This window comes from Macaca mulatta, chromosome 7 (genome assembly GCF_049350105.2).
Source record: "Macaca mulatta isolate MMU2019108-1 chromosome 7, T2T-MMU8v2.0, whole genome shotgun sequence".
In the NCBI taxonomy this organism is placed as follows: Eukaryota; Metazoa; Chordata; class Mammalia; order Primates; family Cercopithecidae; genus Macaca; species Macaca mulatta.
The window spans coordinates 55,555,162-55,571,147 of record NC_133412.1 but is presented as its reverse complement, the minus strand read 5'-3'; the positions used below and the strand labels follow the sequence as shown (position 1 = coordinate 55,571,147).

At 39.9% G+C, this 15,986-nt stretch overlaps 2 protein-coding genes across 21 annotated transcripts in view; one reads left to right on the top strand and one right to left on the bottom strand.

Moving 5' to 3' along the window:
• The window catches only part of HMG20A (high mobility group 20A), a 69,707-nt gene extending 55,217 nt beyond the window's left edge, over positions 1-14,490 (bottom strand). For both annotated transcript variants that reach the window (XM_077938505.1, XM_015142768.3), the window contains exon 1: positions 14,374-14,490. The gene's annotated coding sequence lies outside the window, so the exon portion shown is untranslated. The remainder of the gene's footprint in view (positions 1-14,373) is intronic.
• PEAK1 (pseudopodium enriched atypical kinase 1) overlaps positions 14,250-15,986 on the top strand; it is a 305,159-nt gene continuing 303,422 nt past the window's right edge. For 15 of the 19 annotated variants that reach the window (XM_028851202.2, XM_077940025.1, XM_015142793.3 and 12 more), the window contains exon 1: positions 15,253-15,369. The gene's annotated coding sequence lies outside the window, so the exon portion shown is untranslated. Of the gene's footprint in view, positions 14,703-15,252; positions 15,370-15,510; positions 15,791-15,986 lie in introns of those variants that run through there. The other 4 variants (XM_015142802.3, XM_077940019.1, XM_077940021.1 and 1 more) reach the window with 4 other exon arrangements.

The window sequence follows — 15,986 nt, the reverse complement described above, 5'->3', positions numbered from 1 at the left end:
CGAGTTTCAGTGTCTTCACATCATCAATACTTGATATTCTAAGTCTTTTTAGTTTTAGCCATTTCAGTGGGGATGTAGGGAGGCGTCTCAAGATACTGAGAGGTCTCAAGTATCTCATTGTGGCTTTAATTTGCACTCATTTGATGTAAATAAAATAGGTGGATGCATATTGGCCTTTGGATAGTTTCTTTTGTGGAGTGCCTATTGAAGTATTTTGTCCTTTTTGAAATTTATTTGTTTTTTCCTATTGATCTGTAAGAGCTCTACAAGTCCCTTGTTGAATACATGTATTACAAATATGTATTCTCACTCTGCAACTAGTCTACTAGTCTTTTCATTCTCATAATAATGTCTTTTAATGAAGAGAAGTTTTTAATTTCATAAACTCCAATTTATTCAACCTTCTCCTTCCTTTTCAGATCATTACCTACTCCAAGATCATAAAGGTGTTTTCCAGTTTCTCCTTAAATTTTTCTTTCACATTTAGCTCTATAATCCAACTAGAAACTTATTAGAAGTGGTTTTTGTATATGTTGTGAGGTAAGGGGTCAAGGATTCATTCTCTGCCCCTTCTACACACAACCAGGCACCATTCAATGAAAAATCCATCCCTCACCTACTGTGGTGGATGCTACTGTTGTCATTAATTAATTATATACATATGGGATTGCTTCTGGGCTCTCAATTATGTTCCACAGATCTGTCTGTCCTTGCGCCATTACTACACTGTAATTACTGTAGCTTTATAATAAATCCTGTTATCTGATAAAGTCTTACAACTTTGTTCTTCAAGATTGTCTTGACTATTTAGTCCTTTTCATGTCTATGTGAATTTTAGAATCAACTTGTTAGTCCCTCCTTCCATCATGTACACAAATCCTGAGATTTTATTAGGATTCCATTTAATCTATAGATCAATTTGGAGAGAAATGGTATCTTTACAATACCAAGTCTTCCAATCTATGACTACCTATTATATCTTGCTTCTCTCTGTTTTACAGTTTCCTGTGTAAAGATCTTATAAGACTTAAATTTGATTTGTTTGATTCTATTGTAAATGGTATTTTAAAAATTTCACTTTCTAACTGTTGGTTGCTCGTATAAGTTTGCTTATTAATTCTAATAGTTTGTCTATAGATTCTTTGAGAGTTCCTATATTCCCAAGTAACACATTTAGGTTCATGAAAGATACTGCTCTGTAAATATCTTCTCTCAAAATATAGCTGCCAGGTCTTGGCATTAAGGCTTAGATGATCTCGTAAAACAACTTGTATTCTATTGAAGAGTTTGAGTAACACTGGGGTTATTTCTTCCTTAAATATTTGTAAGAATTCATCAGTGAAGTCAGGTAGACCTGGTTTTCTTTGTAGATTTTTTTTTTTTTTTTTAAGACAGGGTCTCTTTATCACCCAGGCTGGAGTGCAGTGGCACAATCACGGCCTACTGCAACGTCGAACTCCTAGGCTCAACCGATCTTCCTACCTCCCGAGTAGCTAGGACTATAGGTGCACATCACCATGACTGGCTAATTTTAAAAATTTTCTTGTAGAGACAGGGTCTTGAACTCCTGGCCTTAAATGATTCTTTAGCCTTGGCCTCCTGAAGTGCTGATGTTACAGGCATGAGCCACCATGCCCAGCCAAAATTTTAAATACTGAATTCAATTTACTTAACAGATAAAAACAGTTTTCAGATACTGTATTTCTTCACGTCAATTTTTATGCCAATTTAAATAAAGTATTTAACCATTTGTCCATTTCATCTAAAATTTCAAATCTGTCTATATAAGATTGTTCATGATTATCTTCCTACCTTTTTGACATCTGTAGAATCTGTAAAGAAATGTTCCCTTTTCATTCCTGATATTGGTAATTTATGCTTTTTTTTTTTTTATCAATATTGCTAGAGGTCTACGCATTTTACTAATCTTTTTAAGGAACCAACTTTTGGTCTTGTTATTCCCTACTGCCAATTTGTTGTCTTCTTTTATTTTTTGAGACGGAGTTTCGCTCTTGTCACCCAGGTTGGAGTGCAATGGCACGATCTCGGCTTACTGCAACCTCTGCCTCCCCGGTTCAAGTGATTCTCCTGCCTCAGCCTCCTGAGTAGCTGGGATTGCAGGCACCCGCCACTATGCACAGCTAATTTTTGTATTTTTAATAGAGATGGGGTTTTGCCATGTTGGCCAAGCTGGTCTCAAACTCCTGACCTCAGGTGATCCACCCACCTCAGCCTCCCAAAGTGCTGAGATTACAGGCATGAGCCACTGTGCCTGGCCGACAATTTGTTTTCTATTTCATTGATTTCTATTTTCTATTATTTCCTTTCTTCTACTTACTTTGGGTTTAATTTGCTGTTCTTTTCCTACCTTGATGGGTATTTAGATAACTGATTTTTCCTTTTTTCTATTCTAATATATGCATTTAAGGCTACACATTTTTCATTGAGTATAGCTTTAACTGATTCACACATTTTCATATGTATTTTCATTATTCTGTTGCAAATGTGTTCTAATTGCCATCATGATTTCTAGATCGGCAGTTATTTTCTTTAAGGAACTTAAAGGTTGCGTTCTCTGAGAATATATCCAAGGGAAATGAAATTACTATGTTGAAAAGATATCTGCACTCTCAGGGTTATTGCCATATTATTCACAATAGCCAAGATACGGAATCAGCCTCAGTATCCATCAACAGATGAACACAGAAAATGTGGTATATATACACAATGGAATACTATTCAGCTTTAAAGAGGAAGGAAATCCTGTCATTTGCAACAAAATGAATGAACCTGGAGGGCATTATCTGTTAAGTGAAATTAGCCTGGTACTGACAAATACCACATGATCTCATACGTGGAACCTAGAAAACCTGAACTCATAGAAGTAGAGTGTAGAATGGTAGTTACCACGGGTGGGGTGGGGCTGGGAAGATGTTGGTCAAAGGATACAAAATTTCAGTTTGACAGGAGGTATAAGTTTGAGATAGCTATTGTACAATATATTGACTATAGTTAATAACAATGTGTTATATTCTTGAAAACTGCTAAGAGAGTAGATGTTCAGTGTTCTTACATAAATTGTGTGAGGTAATACACATGTTAATTAGCTCAATTTAGCTATTCCACAATGTATACATATTTCAAAACACCATGCTGTACATAATACATATAATTTTTGTCAATTAAAAAAAAAAAAAAAGGCAGCCAGGCATGGTAGCTCACATCTGTAATCCGAGCACTTTGGGAGGCCAAGGCAGGCAAATCACCTGAGGTCAGGAGTTCGAGACCAGCCTGGCCAACATGGTGAAACCTCGTCTCTACTAAAAATACAAAAATTAGCTGGGTGTGGTAGCATGCACCTGTAATCCCAGCTACTTGGAAGGCTGAGGCAGGAGAATCACTTGAACACAAGGGGCAAAGGCTGCAGTGAGATGAGATCATGCCACTGCACTCCAGCCTGGGTGACAGAGGGAGACTCCATCTCAAAATAAACAAACAAACAAACAAACAAACAAACCAAGTAGGTAAAAGCAAAAAAAAAAAAAAAAGTTACATTGTATTGTTTTCTGGCCCCCATTATTTCTGTTGACAAGTCAGATGTCAGTCTAATTGTTCCTTTGAAGATGATATGTCTTTTTTCCTCTGGTTACTTTCAGCAGTTTTATTTTTACTATGAAGAATGAAAGTGTGGTACTCCTTGTATTTATTTTGCTTGGCGTTTCTTGCACTTTTCAAATCCATGTCTTGATATTTGCATCGATTTTGGAAAATTCTCAATCACTGTCTCTTAAAATATTACTCCTTCTAGGCCGGGCGTGGTGGCTCATGCCTATGATCCCAGCAATTTGGGAGGCCAAGGTGGGCAGATCACGAGGTCAGGAGATCGAGACCATCCTGGTTAACATGGTGAAACCCCATCTCTACTAAAAATACAAAAAAAAATTAGCTGGTGTGGTGGCGGGTGCCTGTGGTCCCAGCTACTCCAGAGGCTGAGGCAGGAGAATGGTGTGAACCCGGGAGGCGGAGCTTGCAGTGAGCCGAGATGGCGCCACTGCACTCCAGCCTGGGAGACAGAGTGAGACACTGTCTCAAAATATATATATATATAAAACATATACATGTATGTGTATATATATGTATATATGTGTATATACATGTATATATGTATACATATATATATTACTGCTTCTAACTTTCTCTCCTTCAGTCATATATATGTTAGACTTCTTCATCATTTCCTCATGTCTCTGTAATAGTTTCATATTGTTGCTGTAACAAGTTATTTAAAGCTATTGGCTTAAAGCAATACAAATTAACTTTCTTACAGTTATAGACTCTGCGTAGCAAACATTGTGAGGGGAAAACAAGTTTTAAAAAATAGTTTCTTGGTACCATCCTTCTCTAAGTACTAGCTACCTGGGGATCTCTAAAATCCAAGTTCTGTCTGCTTAGCCCCATAAAACTAACAGCTTCTCTGCTTTTAGAAGAAACCCTCTGCTAAGTTTCATAGCATCTTGTCATGCTCTAAGAATTAGCAAATTCCTAGGAAAAAAGAGAAGCATGGAACATCAGCCCACTTCTCTGAAGCTCCTTTGGTTCTACAATTGTGGTTTCTTAAGTCCTGGATGCCTCAGCAGGTCTTTGATGACCTCACTTTTCTTTTTAAATCTCATCTTTCCTGTTCTTAGCAAAAGCATTAGTCTGCAGTAACCTCATCTCTCAGAGTCATAAGTGGAAATCACAGCTTGGGCTCTGAATCAAAACTCTACTGCTTATTAGTTAAGTGATTTGGCAAGTTATTTAACCTAGAGTATTTAAACATTTGAAGTTTCAATTTTCTTTCATGTAAAATGAACATAACACTATCTAATGAGGTTATTGTGAGGATGTGAAGATTAAATGAGACATATTTATAAAATGTCTGATAACAAAAACATTCTTATTGCAGGTTTTCTATGTGCCAAATACTTTATACAGATTTAATAATTTATTGTAGACATAGTTATCTTCCATTTCCTTTTCAAGATCACATATTAGTAAGTGATGAAGCTAAGATTTGACTCTAGAACACTAGTTTTCAATAACTACACAATGTTACTTCTATAATGTTGCTTGAGTATTGTTCCTGACACCAGTAAGTTGTCAATAAATATAAATTATTATTATACAGAAAATATAAATGCTTTAGAAATAGACACCAATCACATTAGTTTTTCTACTTTGTTTCCTTCTGATTTGTTTCTCCTTTTCATTTTTGCAAAAACATTCTTACAACATCTTTCAATGTATTCTTAAAGATGCTATTGTGAAAAATGAATGTCTTATAGCCCACTGAGTAGACAGGCAATAATTTGCTTAAGCATTATTATATTGTTGAATGTTTAGAAGATTTCAAGTCTTTAGACAGTATAGTATAGATATCAGTGCTATTAACATTTTGTACCTTTAACTATTTTTCTTCTTTAAAATACTTTCTTAGAATAAAGTTCTATATGTGGAATTATTGGCTTAAGAGTATGAACATGTTATTATTTGTTGATATAACTGCTACTGTTATTAAGCCAAAAAGTTATGGTAATTACGATGCCACCAGCAACCAAAATGAAGGTTTGTGTCAAGAGAATAGGAATTAAAGCTATGAAGTACAGGAATGAAGGACATGTGGACAAGGGGAAAAAAAAGGAGATAGGAATTTTGAGGCTGAAAAAGAAAAAATGGAGTGCTGGATATCATTTCTTTTGAAGCAGGCAGGTGCCTAGCTACTTGGGAGGCTGAGGCAGGAGAATCGTGTGAGCTCACTAGCGCCACTGCACTCCAGCCTGGGAGACAGAGCAAGACTCCGTCTCAAAAAAAAAAAAAAAAAAAAAAAACCATATTAAATTATTATTATTTTGTTTAATAGAGATGGGGTCTTGCTATGTTGCCTGCATTACTCTCAAACTCCTGGCCTCAAGCAATCCTCCTGTCTCAGCCTCCCAAAATGTTGAGATTATAGATACAAGCCACTGTGCCTGGCTAACATATTATTTAAAAATTATACCTATAAACTGCAAAACAACCACATAAAGACCTACGTTCTACAGCGCCCCCCGCATCCTTTTTTTTTTTTTTTTTGAGACAGAGTCTTGCTCTGCAGCCCAGGTTGGTGTGCAGTGGCTCAATAACAGCTCACAGCCTTCAACTCCCGGGCTTAAGCAATCCTCTGGCCTCAGCCTCCTGAGTAGCTGTGACTACATGTGTATACACCACCATGTCTGGTTATTTTTTATTTTTTGTTGAGATGGCATCTCACTACGTTGCCCAAGCTGGTCTCAAACTCCTGGGCTAAGGCGATCCTTCTGCCTTGGCTTCCCAAAGTGTTGGGATTACAGGAGCCACCACGCCCAGCCTACAGTCCACTTATTTGGTGTGTAATCTTGAGCCCTGAATTGCCTTATCTGTAAATTGGGATTAAATTTTATAATATCCGACTAAAGCCAGAATTGGAACATGGTATCTCTTGTTTTATATTCCTGATATTAAATTTGCTTTGTGAGTATACCATACCCGAATAAAAACGAAGGAATCTCTCCTTTTTTGCTGATATGCTTTGAGTATCTTACATGCTATGCTTTGAATATCTTATCTTGTGATGAATAACCTGTTATGAATCTTATGTCAGACTTTAAGTTACTATTTTAAAAGGTTACTTTGTGGGATTCTCTGAAGGCCACATCATTTGCCTGCTCTTTCTACAATCACATAAATCTTACTGTGTATACCCAAAGGCAGTTGCTTTTCTACCACTGCCTTCCTCCTCCTTTGTTACCATCACAGATTTTGGGGTAGTAGGTACCTGATCATCAGGCAGAATACAGAAGGCCTTGAAAATGTGGGTTTAACTATACCAAGATCTTTTGCTCTGTTTATGTACTATAGCCTCCCCAGTAAAAACAAAACAAAACAAAACAAAACAACAAACAACATCTCTGCTAAATGCTTCATTATGTACAGAGGTAAGTCAGTGCTTGATTGTCCCAAGTTCCAGTTCAGATTTATTTTCCAACTTTCATTATCCTCCAGTAAATTTTAGTGGTGATACTGAAGGATTATGGAGTATGAGAATAAACATTGGCCTTAGAGGATCTGCATTCAAATCCTGTCTCTACCACTTACTGGTTAAGTGATTTTGGGCAAGTAACCCAATCTCTCTAAACTTAATTTTTCTCACATGGAAAAATGCCAAACTATTTGAATTAAGATAATATGTAGTGCCCAGCACAATACTAAATAAATGTTAGTCAAATGGGAATTGGAATTATGGCTCAGTGTGGTCTGAATCTGACTATTATTCAGAAAATAAGGACAGCAGTACTGAATAAAAGTATTTTTTTGAGCTGAATAAAATCACAGAATTTTGATTTCTAGGATCCTTAAAAATCCATATCCTTTAAAGAAGCCATATGGGGTAACACTTATAAGGGGCTTGAATTCCTTCATGTTCCAACAGATCCAGGTTCCATGGTATGGAAACACTTATCAGATTATAAGCAAAGAGAAGAATAATTTTATGTCTGCTCAATTAGCCAAAAAACTTTGCTGGCAAAATCGTAGAGAAAACAACATCCTTATACATTGCTGGTATCATCAAAAATCAGTACAATCTTTTAGGGAAACGTAGGTATCATATCTAGAACTACCCATGCTTGTAGAACCATTAATCACACTCATAAGATTTTATTTTCAGAAAAAAAGTCAAATAACGAAAATAGCTATAGTTTTATTTAATAGTGCCTGGCACATAAAAGGCATTCAAATATTTCTCCAAATGAATACCTTTATTTGTACTGACTTCTCCAAATCACTGCTCTTGGTTCCTCCTCATTAAGATTTATCTATTTTCATTACCTGGGGAGAGCTTTAGAATCAAATTCTAACATCTTTGTCTAGTCCCTGCTCTCCCATCTTCCCTAGTAACTTTGTTTTGATTGCTACTAGACTCCTTAACTTAGAATACTTCCACTCTTTAAACTCAGCTGACTGTAACACAGAAACCAAAAAGACTATATACCACATCCTTGACCTAGTCAAGAAGAAATCTGAAGCTTCCTTCAAGGTCATAAGATGTCTTTCTCCTTTGTTAACACCTCTGTAGTCTAAGCATTTACCACAATCCCTGCTACATTAAGACAAAAAGCCAGAAGCTATCCTCAAATCCATCCTCACCTGATCTTTAACATACCTTCAGCCCTGTACCTAGCTGCTTACATTTCTCTCTAGGATCTGAGAAAGAATGATCATTTCCTTGCTTTCATACCTCTTGCTTCTTTCTTCTGGCCCCATTCAAAATCCCCTATTCTTCAAGTCTAAGTATCTCTCTTTTAGATATAATTCACATACCATAAAACTGACCCCTTTAGTGTACACTTCAGGATTTTTTTTTTGTACAGTTGACCCTTGAACAACATGGGATGAATTGCATGAGTCCACTTATATGCTGATTTTCTTCTGCCTCCACGACCTGAGACTGTAAGACCAATCCTTCCTCTTCCTCCTTCTCAGCCTACTCAATGTGAAGATGACAAGGATGAATACCTTTATGATAATCCACCTCCACTTAATGAGTAATAAATAGTAAACACATTTTTTCTTCCTTATGATTTTTTTAGTAACACCTTCTTTTCTCTAGCTTACTTTGTAAGAATACAGTACACAGTACATGTAACATACAAAACATATGTTAATCAACTGTTTATGCTATTGGTAAGGCTTCCAGTCAACAGTAGGCTATTTATGTAGTTAACTTTTTGGGGAGTCAAAAGTTATACATGGATTTTTGACAACACAGGGGTTAGCACCCCTAGCCCCCTCGTTGTTCAGGTGTCAACTGTACATTGGTACACAAGATATTTTAGTATATAAAGTTATGCAACCACCACCACTATCTAATTCTGGCACATTTTCATCACTTTCAAAGGAAACTCCATACTAGCAGTCACTCCCATTCCCATCCACTAATGTGCTTTCTGTCTCTATTAGTTTTGCCTAATCTAGACATCTCAAATAAATGGAATCACACAATATGTTGCCTTTTGTATGTGACTTCTTTCACTTTAATATTTCCAAGATTTATCCATGTTACAGCAGGTATTGCTACTTTGTTTCCCTTTGTTGCTGAATAATATTCCATTGTATGGCTAGATCACATTTTGTTTAGTCATTCAATAATTAATGGACATTTGAGTTTGCCTTTTACAAATAAGGCTGCTACAAATATTTGTATGCAAGTTTTTGCGCGAACATGTTTTCAGTTCTCTTGGACATATACCTAGGAGTGGAAATATAAGTTACGTGTCTAAATACTTGATATCAAAATCTATTTGGTTTCTGAGTTCAGGTAACAGAGGCTATCTCTCACAATGCAAACAACTCTATACTGAGCTCTCCATGCCATCCCTACTCAAACACCTACCATCTTCAAAGTCTGCAGATACTAGTAATGATTTACTTTTTTCCAATTAAATTGGGGAGCAGAGATCAGTTCTTATGGCTCCAGTTATATAGTAGGTACTTAATATATGCTTATTTGACACCCTAAGAAGCTCCCAAATGAGAGAATGATGACTATTTACTCTTTCATTTTATAGATATTTGAGTGTTTAATGTATGGTAGCCATTGTGCTGATGCTGGGCGTAATTGTGGACAAAAGTTATTGATCAGTTTCATCATACTTTAAGAACCAGCTCACCTCCACAAATATTTACTGAATACCTATGATGTGAATGGTCTTGTGCCAGGTATGACAGCACAGAGTGGAATAAGATCTAGTCTGCAGCCTTTTAGGGAAGGCATAAACTCTACCTACCACAATAACACAATAAAAACAAACAAGAGGAGCACCGGACAGTAAATGCTGTAAGAAAGGTATAATGCTCTGGAGAGTTAATGGACAGAATATGTACAGTTTGGGAGAGTGTAGAAGAGAATGGATATCAGAAAATATTTCTTCAATAAACAACCTGAAAGAAAGTGGCATGTTGATAGACGGGGATTCCAAGGAAAAAAAGAGTGTTTCAGGCAGAAAATAGCATGAGCAAAAATATTAAAGCTGGGTGCAGTACAGATTCTTTTTTCCTCCCAGAGGCTGTCCCATTTGGATGTGTAGATGAGTAATGAGAAGTATGATCACAGTGTGAAAGGTCTTCATTGTTGGTCTTAGTATTTAAATAAGTTTAGGAGAATGAGTTGAAAGTCTGCCTGTAACAATTCAAATTACCTTAGTGATTTGTGCCAAGATTAAGATTCCTTAATCTTTCCTTGAAACTTTTCTATTTTGTATATCTTCTAATCATGGAAATTAGTGATTTATCCTTCCCACAAGGAAAAAAAATTAAATCTTGACAACTATGTGAGCATGCTGATAGGGGGACAAGGCTGAAGCTCAATCAGTCTACCACTGCATCCCATACTGTGGGGAAAATGTACAGCTTAAAACAGACATGTGGGCAAATCACAATAGTCAGAAAAGCAGAAGCAAGATTGGGGGTAAGATAATTGCATTAATGAAGCTTCTAGCACCAGGCATTGGACCAGGAGATTTACATAAAACATTCTGATTCCACCAAACAACCCCATTTGGATTTAGGAAAACTGAGGCTTAGGGAGGTCAAATAAATTGCTCATGGTTACCAAGCTAGTAAGCTCAGCTAGTAGAATGTAGAAACCACTGCAGAATTTGGGCCTATCTGATCCCATATTTTCCCCGTTGTTAACTCTTATTTGTTTTCACAATACAAACGAAGCTAGAATGGTAGGAAAATGATACATATTTCAATGAAAGGGGCTGAATATTTAACACAGGGGCTTCTATGGTCTGGAGAAAAATTAGCATGAAACATTCAAATCTGGGTTTAGAATGGCTTAGAGATTAAGACCAGGAGAGATCAGGTTTAGGGCTGCTTCTTTATCCAGTTTGAACACCGATCATTTGCTCATTTAGGAATACCAAGTGAGCAAATTTCCAGTTTTAATTTGTAAATTAGAGAGTAAACTACAAGAGAATACGAATATTTGGCCATATTTACTGTATTCATAGACCTGAGAACAGTGACTGGCACATAGTAGACACTCTAAACTTTTGCTGAAATAATGAAAAGTTATGTAAGGGGTATTCTCATTTGAATACCCGTGAAGACTATGAAATAAAGACAGCAAAGCAGTAAGTTGAAAACCCATTCAAGTTCTTAAGATACTTCCTTTAATCCTCAACCCTATGGCAAAAACAACAACAACAAAAATAAACCACCATCAAAACGACAAACAAAGAAAGCAATAGTTGCAAAACATTAGCCTGATTTTACAAAGAAAAGTAGATGAAAGAATGAAAAGACACTTCTGTATTATGTATAACATCTCTGTGGATAATCGAATTTCAGTCAGATGGAAGCCAGAATTGTGACCTACGGTTTTAATATTTCAAACTGCTGTGAGCAGTGTATCCAATGAGTCTTTGAGAAACAAAATGGTTATCTAATCCAAGTATTTGAAAAAAAAATTGACAATTTCTTTATTATATAGCTGGCAAGTAATGGAATGAAACCTCAAATTCATTCACTTGAAGTAACAGTACATGTACAAAAATCTTAATCTTAATTCTTTAAATTTTGATATTATATTTCCATTAAACATGCAAAGAAAACTGCACAAAGGGCATTAATGAAAAAAGAAAAAAAAAGAAAAAAAACCAAAACTTTGGAGGACAGCAAGCCTCTCCAAAGAAACATTTTTAAAAAGAATAAAAACAGGTTCTATGGACTTTCCCTCTCTATTTTTCACAGGCTTTTCTAATATTTCTTCTTTGATGGAACCAATGAATAACTGCCACTTATCACAAAATACCTTCTTTCAGATATGTACTTTATATATTGCTTTCTTCTAAACAGACAGTTCTTCAAGCTGCTCAAGTCTTTCAGCTGCAGCAATTTTTCTTATTTCTATTATACTGTATTTCTTCCATGGAGTATCATAAAGACCAATTTAATAAAGACAGTTTCCAAAAGGCAATATTACTCTACCTCAATCAGTATTTTAACATGATATTCTCTATTTTTTTCATTTAGTTCTACAATCTTTCCATACTTCAATATTTCCTAACACTATAGTTTCATTTGTCAGGGTGACTATATTTTCTTCTATATTACATTAATACAGAAGATAGTGAACACTTTTTCTTTAATCAATTAATACTTGGGGCAGTCTACATGTTCCTAACCTATTAATAACCACGAAGCCAATATTTTGTCTTTTCAGTCAACTACTGCAATTGTGTGGTCTTTTTTTTTTTTTTTTTGAGACGGAGTCTCACGCTGTTGCCCAGGCTGGAGTGCAGTGGCGCGATCTCGGCTCACTGCAAGCTCCGCCTCCCAGGTTCCCGCCATTCTCCTGCCTCAGCCTCCTGAGTAGCTGGGACTACAGGCGCCCGCCACCGCGCCCGGCTAATTTTTTGTATTTTTAGTAGAGACGGGGTTTCACTGTGGTCTCGATCTCCTGACCTTGTGATCCGCCCGCCTCGGCCTCCCAAAGTGCTGGGATTACAGGCTTGAGCCACCGCGCCCGGCCTGTGTGGTCTTTCAAAATATAAATCATACTTGATTTTAAGGTCTTAGACTTTTTTTTTTAAAGTGACAACAGAAGGTTAAAACATGTTTTTTTTTTTAACTGTAATATTTGGTTTAAAACATATTTTCTAATGAACTCTAAACCAAACGGCTATTTATTTATTTATTTTTGAGACGGAGTCTCGCTCTGTCGCCCAGGCTGGAGTGCAGTGGCGGGATCTCGGCTCACTGCAACCTACACCTCCCGGGTTCAAGCAATTCTCCTGCCTCAGCCTCCTGAGTAGCTGGGACTACAGGTGTGCGCCACCATGTCCAGCTAATTTTTGCATTTTTAGAAGAGACGGGGTTTCACCATGCTGGCCAGCCTAGTCTCCAACTCCTGACCTCGTGATGTGCCAGCCTTGGCCTCCCAAAGTGCTGGGATTACAGGCGTGACCAAACAGCTTTTTAAAAAAACTACTATAGAATTAAAATAATTGCAGAGTCTGAGGCTAGATTAAGTACAATCCCAAAAGTAAAAGTACACAGGCCTTATTACTTCAAAATACAGTTCTAGGTTCACTGATAACATATCCTAAAATTACTAACATTATTCAGATTTCACAAAGTAAGCTTCAAATAGATTGATTCCTTCAACACACAGACACACACCCCTCTAAGTATTGTGTTATCTGACAACAGAAGCCAAGGAATCAAAATTATTGAGTGTTTATTACCACCTCACATACAGTTTATTACAAATGAGATATTGAAAACCAGAAAGTTCTTATTGATCTTTTGTCCTTTGTGAGCCAGCTTTTTCCTGTTTAGAATCGGAGCTGAGTCTCATGACCCTTGTGTTATACTTTAATACCACAAAGAACAGATACCATTTAAAAATCAGTGATGAATTAAATTACAAAGGAGGAAAATGTAATAAAATGCAACTTTCACAAATGTTACGTGTAAGCTACGCATAAGAATTTTTAAGGCTGAGGAAGTTGTTCTCAGGCACAGGGCAAAACCTGTAGCCAAAATCAACAGGACTAATAATTTAAGACGTCAATTTTATCAGTTAAGCTAACATCAAATTTGAGTACTTTAGTGTGATATTTTCATTCTGCTAAGAAGAAAACGCCCCGGATTTTATGTAAAATATTCAGTCCCCTAAATAAAAAGTTATCTCCTTAAAAGAGAAGCTAGATTTCCTGTTGCATGTCAAGGCAGAGGGCACCACACTTCACCCATCCGAGGCTGGACTTGAGTAGGGGTGCAGGTGTTGGCAATTCATCAGTCACACAAGCTATGTGGTCTTGCAGAGGTGAATAGAGATTTTTTAACAAGGGCTTTCGAATTCTTTGAAGAAAACACTGAGACAATTTTGCTGGGGAGGAAATGCTCCATCTTCCACGTGGAAACAAACTCATAAATTCTGACTGTAGGTTGGTGTTCAGCACAACTTGGAATAACCTAACTTTTCACATAAAACACAACCCCCAAGCTGCAAGATACGGTCTCCGCGAATGGCACCAAGCACCACCTTTTCAAGCCCTCACCAGCACTGGAAGTGGGTTGGACACCCCCAAACCATCACCACCCCCCCAACAGGAAGTGAGGGTGTCCCCCCTCCCCCAGGACGGCCTTCCTCCCCTCCCCCAACCGGAAGTTGAGGCGCCCCCATTCAGCCGGCCTCCAACCAAGACAAACCAATACCACCACCACCAAAAGAGGGGTGATCTTCAAGGGGTGAAAGGCAGCTCGACTGGGGCCACCCCCAAGCTCGCCTTGCTTACTGACCTGCTGACGACAGGGGCAGGAAGGGGCCTGGGGCCTAAAGAAAGTCCCTTGCACAGAGGACAATTCCCTCAGCCCCTCTCAATCGCCTTCACTTCACGCACTCGTCGTCTCACAGCTGGACAAAAATTCTTCCGCAGCACTTTATTTTGGTGTCCTTTCCTTTTCTTTACCTAATCTCTTAACCACCTTTCCACAGGTAACTCCTCTTACCGCACAGCATTTACAATTGCTCCGGTGAGGAGAAAAATGAAATATTTTCCACGGTCCCTTCAGAAAAATGAAGGGATTATTTTGCCCCAATGCGGCGAAGGACTACGCGGTTACGCAAGGTGAGCCTTATTTTCGTGGAGGTTTCTGGGAGATGTAGTTTTTTTTTTTATTGCCACGGCCCGCAGAAAGTAGAGGAACTGAAATTGGTCATGACTATATATTAGCGTCCTCGAAAACATATTCTGTATTCGATGACGGCTGACCTAGCGGGCTCCGACGCCCAGATGGGCCCAGACTTCCCTGATCTTTTCCTATGCGGCTTAATCGAACCCAAATTTTCGCTCTCGCGGGCCCAAGGTCTCGGCAGCCCCGCCCCTTGTCTTGGCCCCGCCCTCCACAGCCAATCAGGCGCCCTTTAGGTCTCGTCCTCTGGAGCTTGGAACGCAGAGAGGAGGGGCCTGGCGGCGACTCCTCCCGCTGGGCTGAGGGAGACCTGGGAGACAACTGGAGCTTGTGCGCGCGCGCGCGCGTGCTCACGGCTCCAGGAGCGCGGCGAGCGGGCGAGGGCGCGCGCGGAGGGGCGGCGCGCGGGGCCGAGAGGAGGCGGGCAGGCTGGTGGGCTGGGCGGGCGACGAGCGGCCGGGAGCGCGCGGTGGACTCGGCCGCGGCGAGTAGTTAGTTAGTTGTTCTTAGTGTCAGTTGCTCGGCGGCGGCGGCCGTGGTCACCAGGAAAGGGACGGGACGGACGGCGATGGTGGTCGCCGCGGCGTCGTGTGCGCCCCTCAGGTAACAGCGGCCAGGCTGTCTGTGTCCCCTCGGTTGCCTTTTACTCACGCGCCGGCTGTGGGACCAGGGTTGCCGCGGGTTGAGGGCGCTGACCCGGGGGAATCCGGGCGGGGCGGCGCGGGTTCTGGGTGGCGCCGCTGCCGGGGCTCTGGCGGCCAGTGCGTCCAGCCCGGCGCGGGCTCTCGCTCTCCGGCCACCCCCGCGCCCCGCTGGTGCCGCGCGCCCCCCGCCTCCCCTGCCCCCTCCCTCGGCGGCGGCCCCGGGAGCGCGGCGCCCCCCAGAGGAAGGAAAGTTGGGACCCGCCGCGAGGGACGCCCCCCGGCGCGGCAGGGAGGCTGCGGGGGAAAGTGAAGCCTGGAGGAGCTGGACGCAGGGAGGCCAGGGTAGAAAGGACTTCTCTGGCTCCTGCCGGGTCCACACGGTCAGTCCGCTCCCACACCCGGGAGCATCGGTGCAGCCTCGCCGGCAGCGCCGGGTGGCTCCCTGCCTGCTCCCTTCGCGCCGCGGCTGGGGAGCTTGCGAACGTGTGGGCTGGCGGGGTCGTTTGGGGGTTGTGAGTGGTTCGGCTGCTCAGTTTTTTTCTTCTCTGCCCTTTGACTCATCCGTTCTTGCAACTT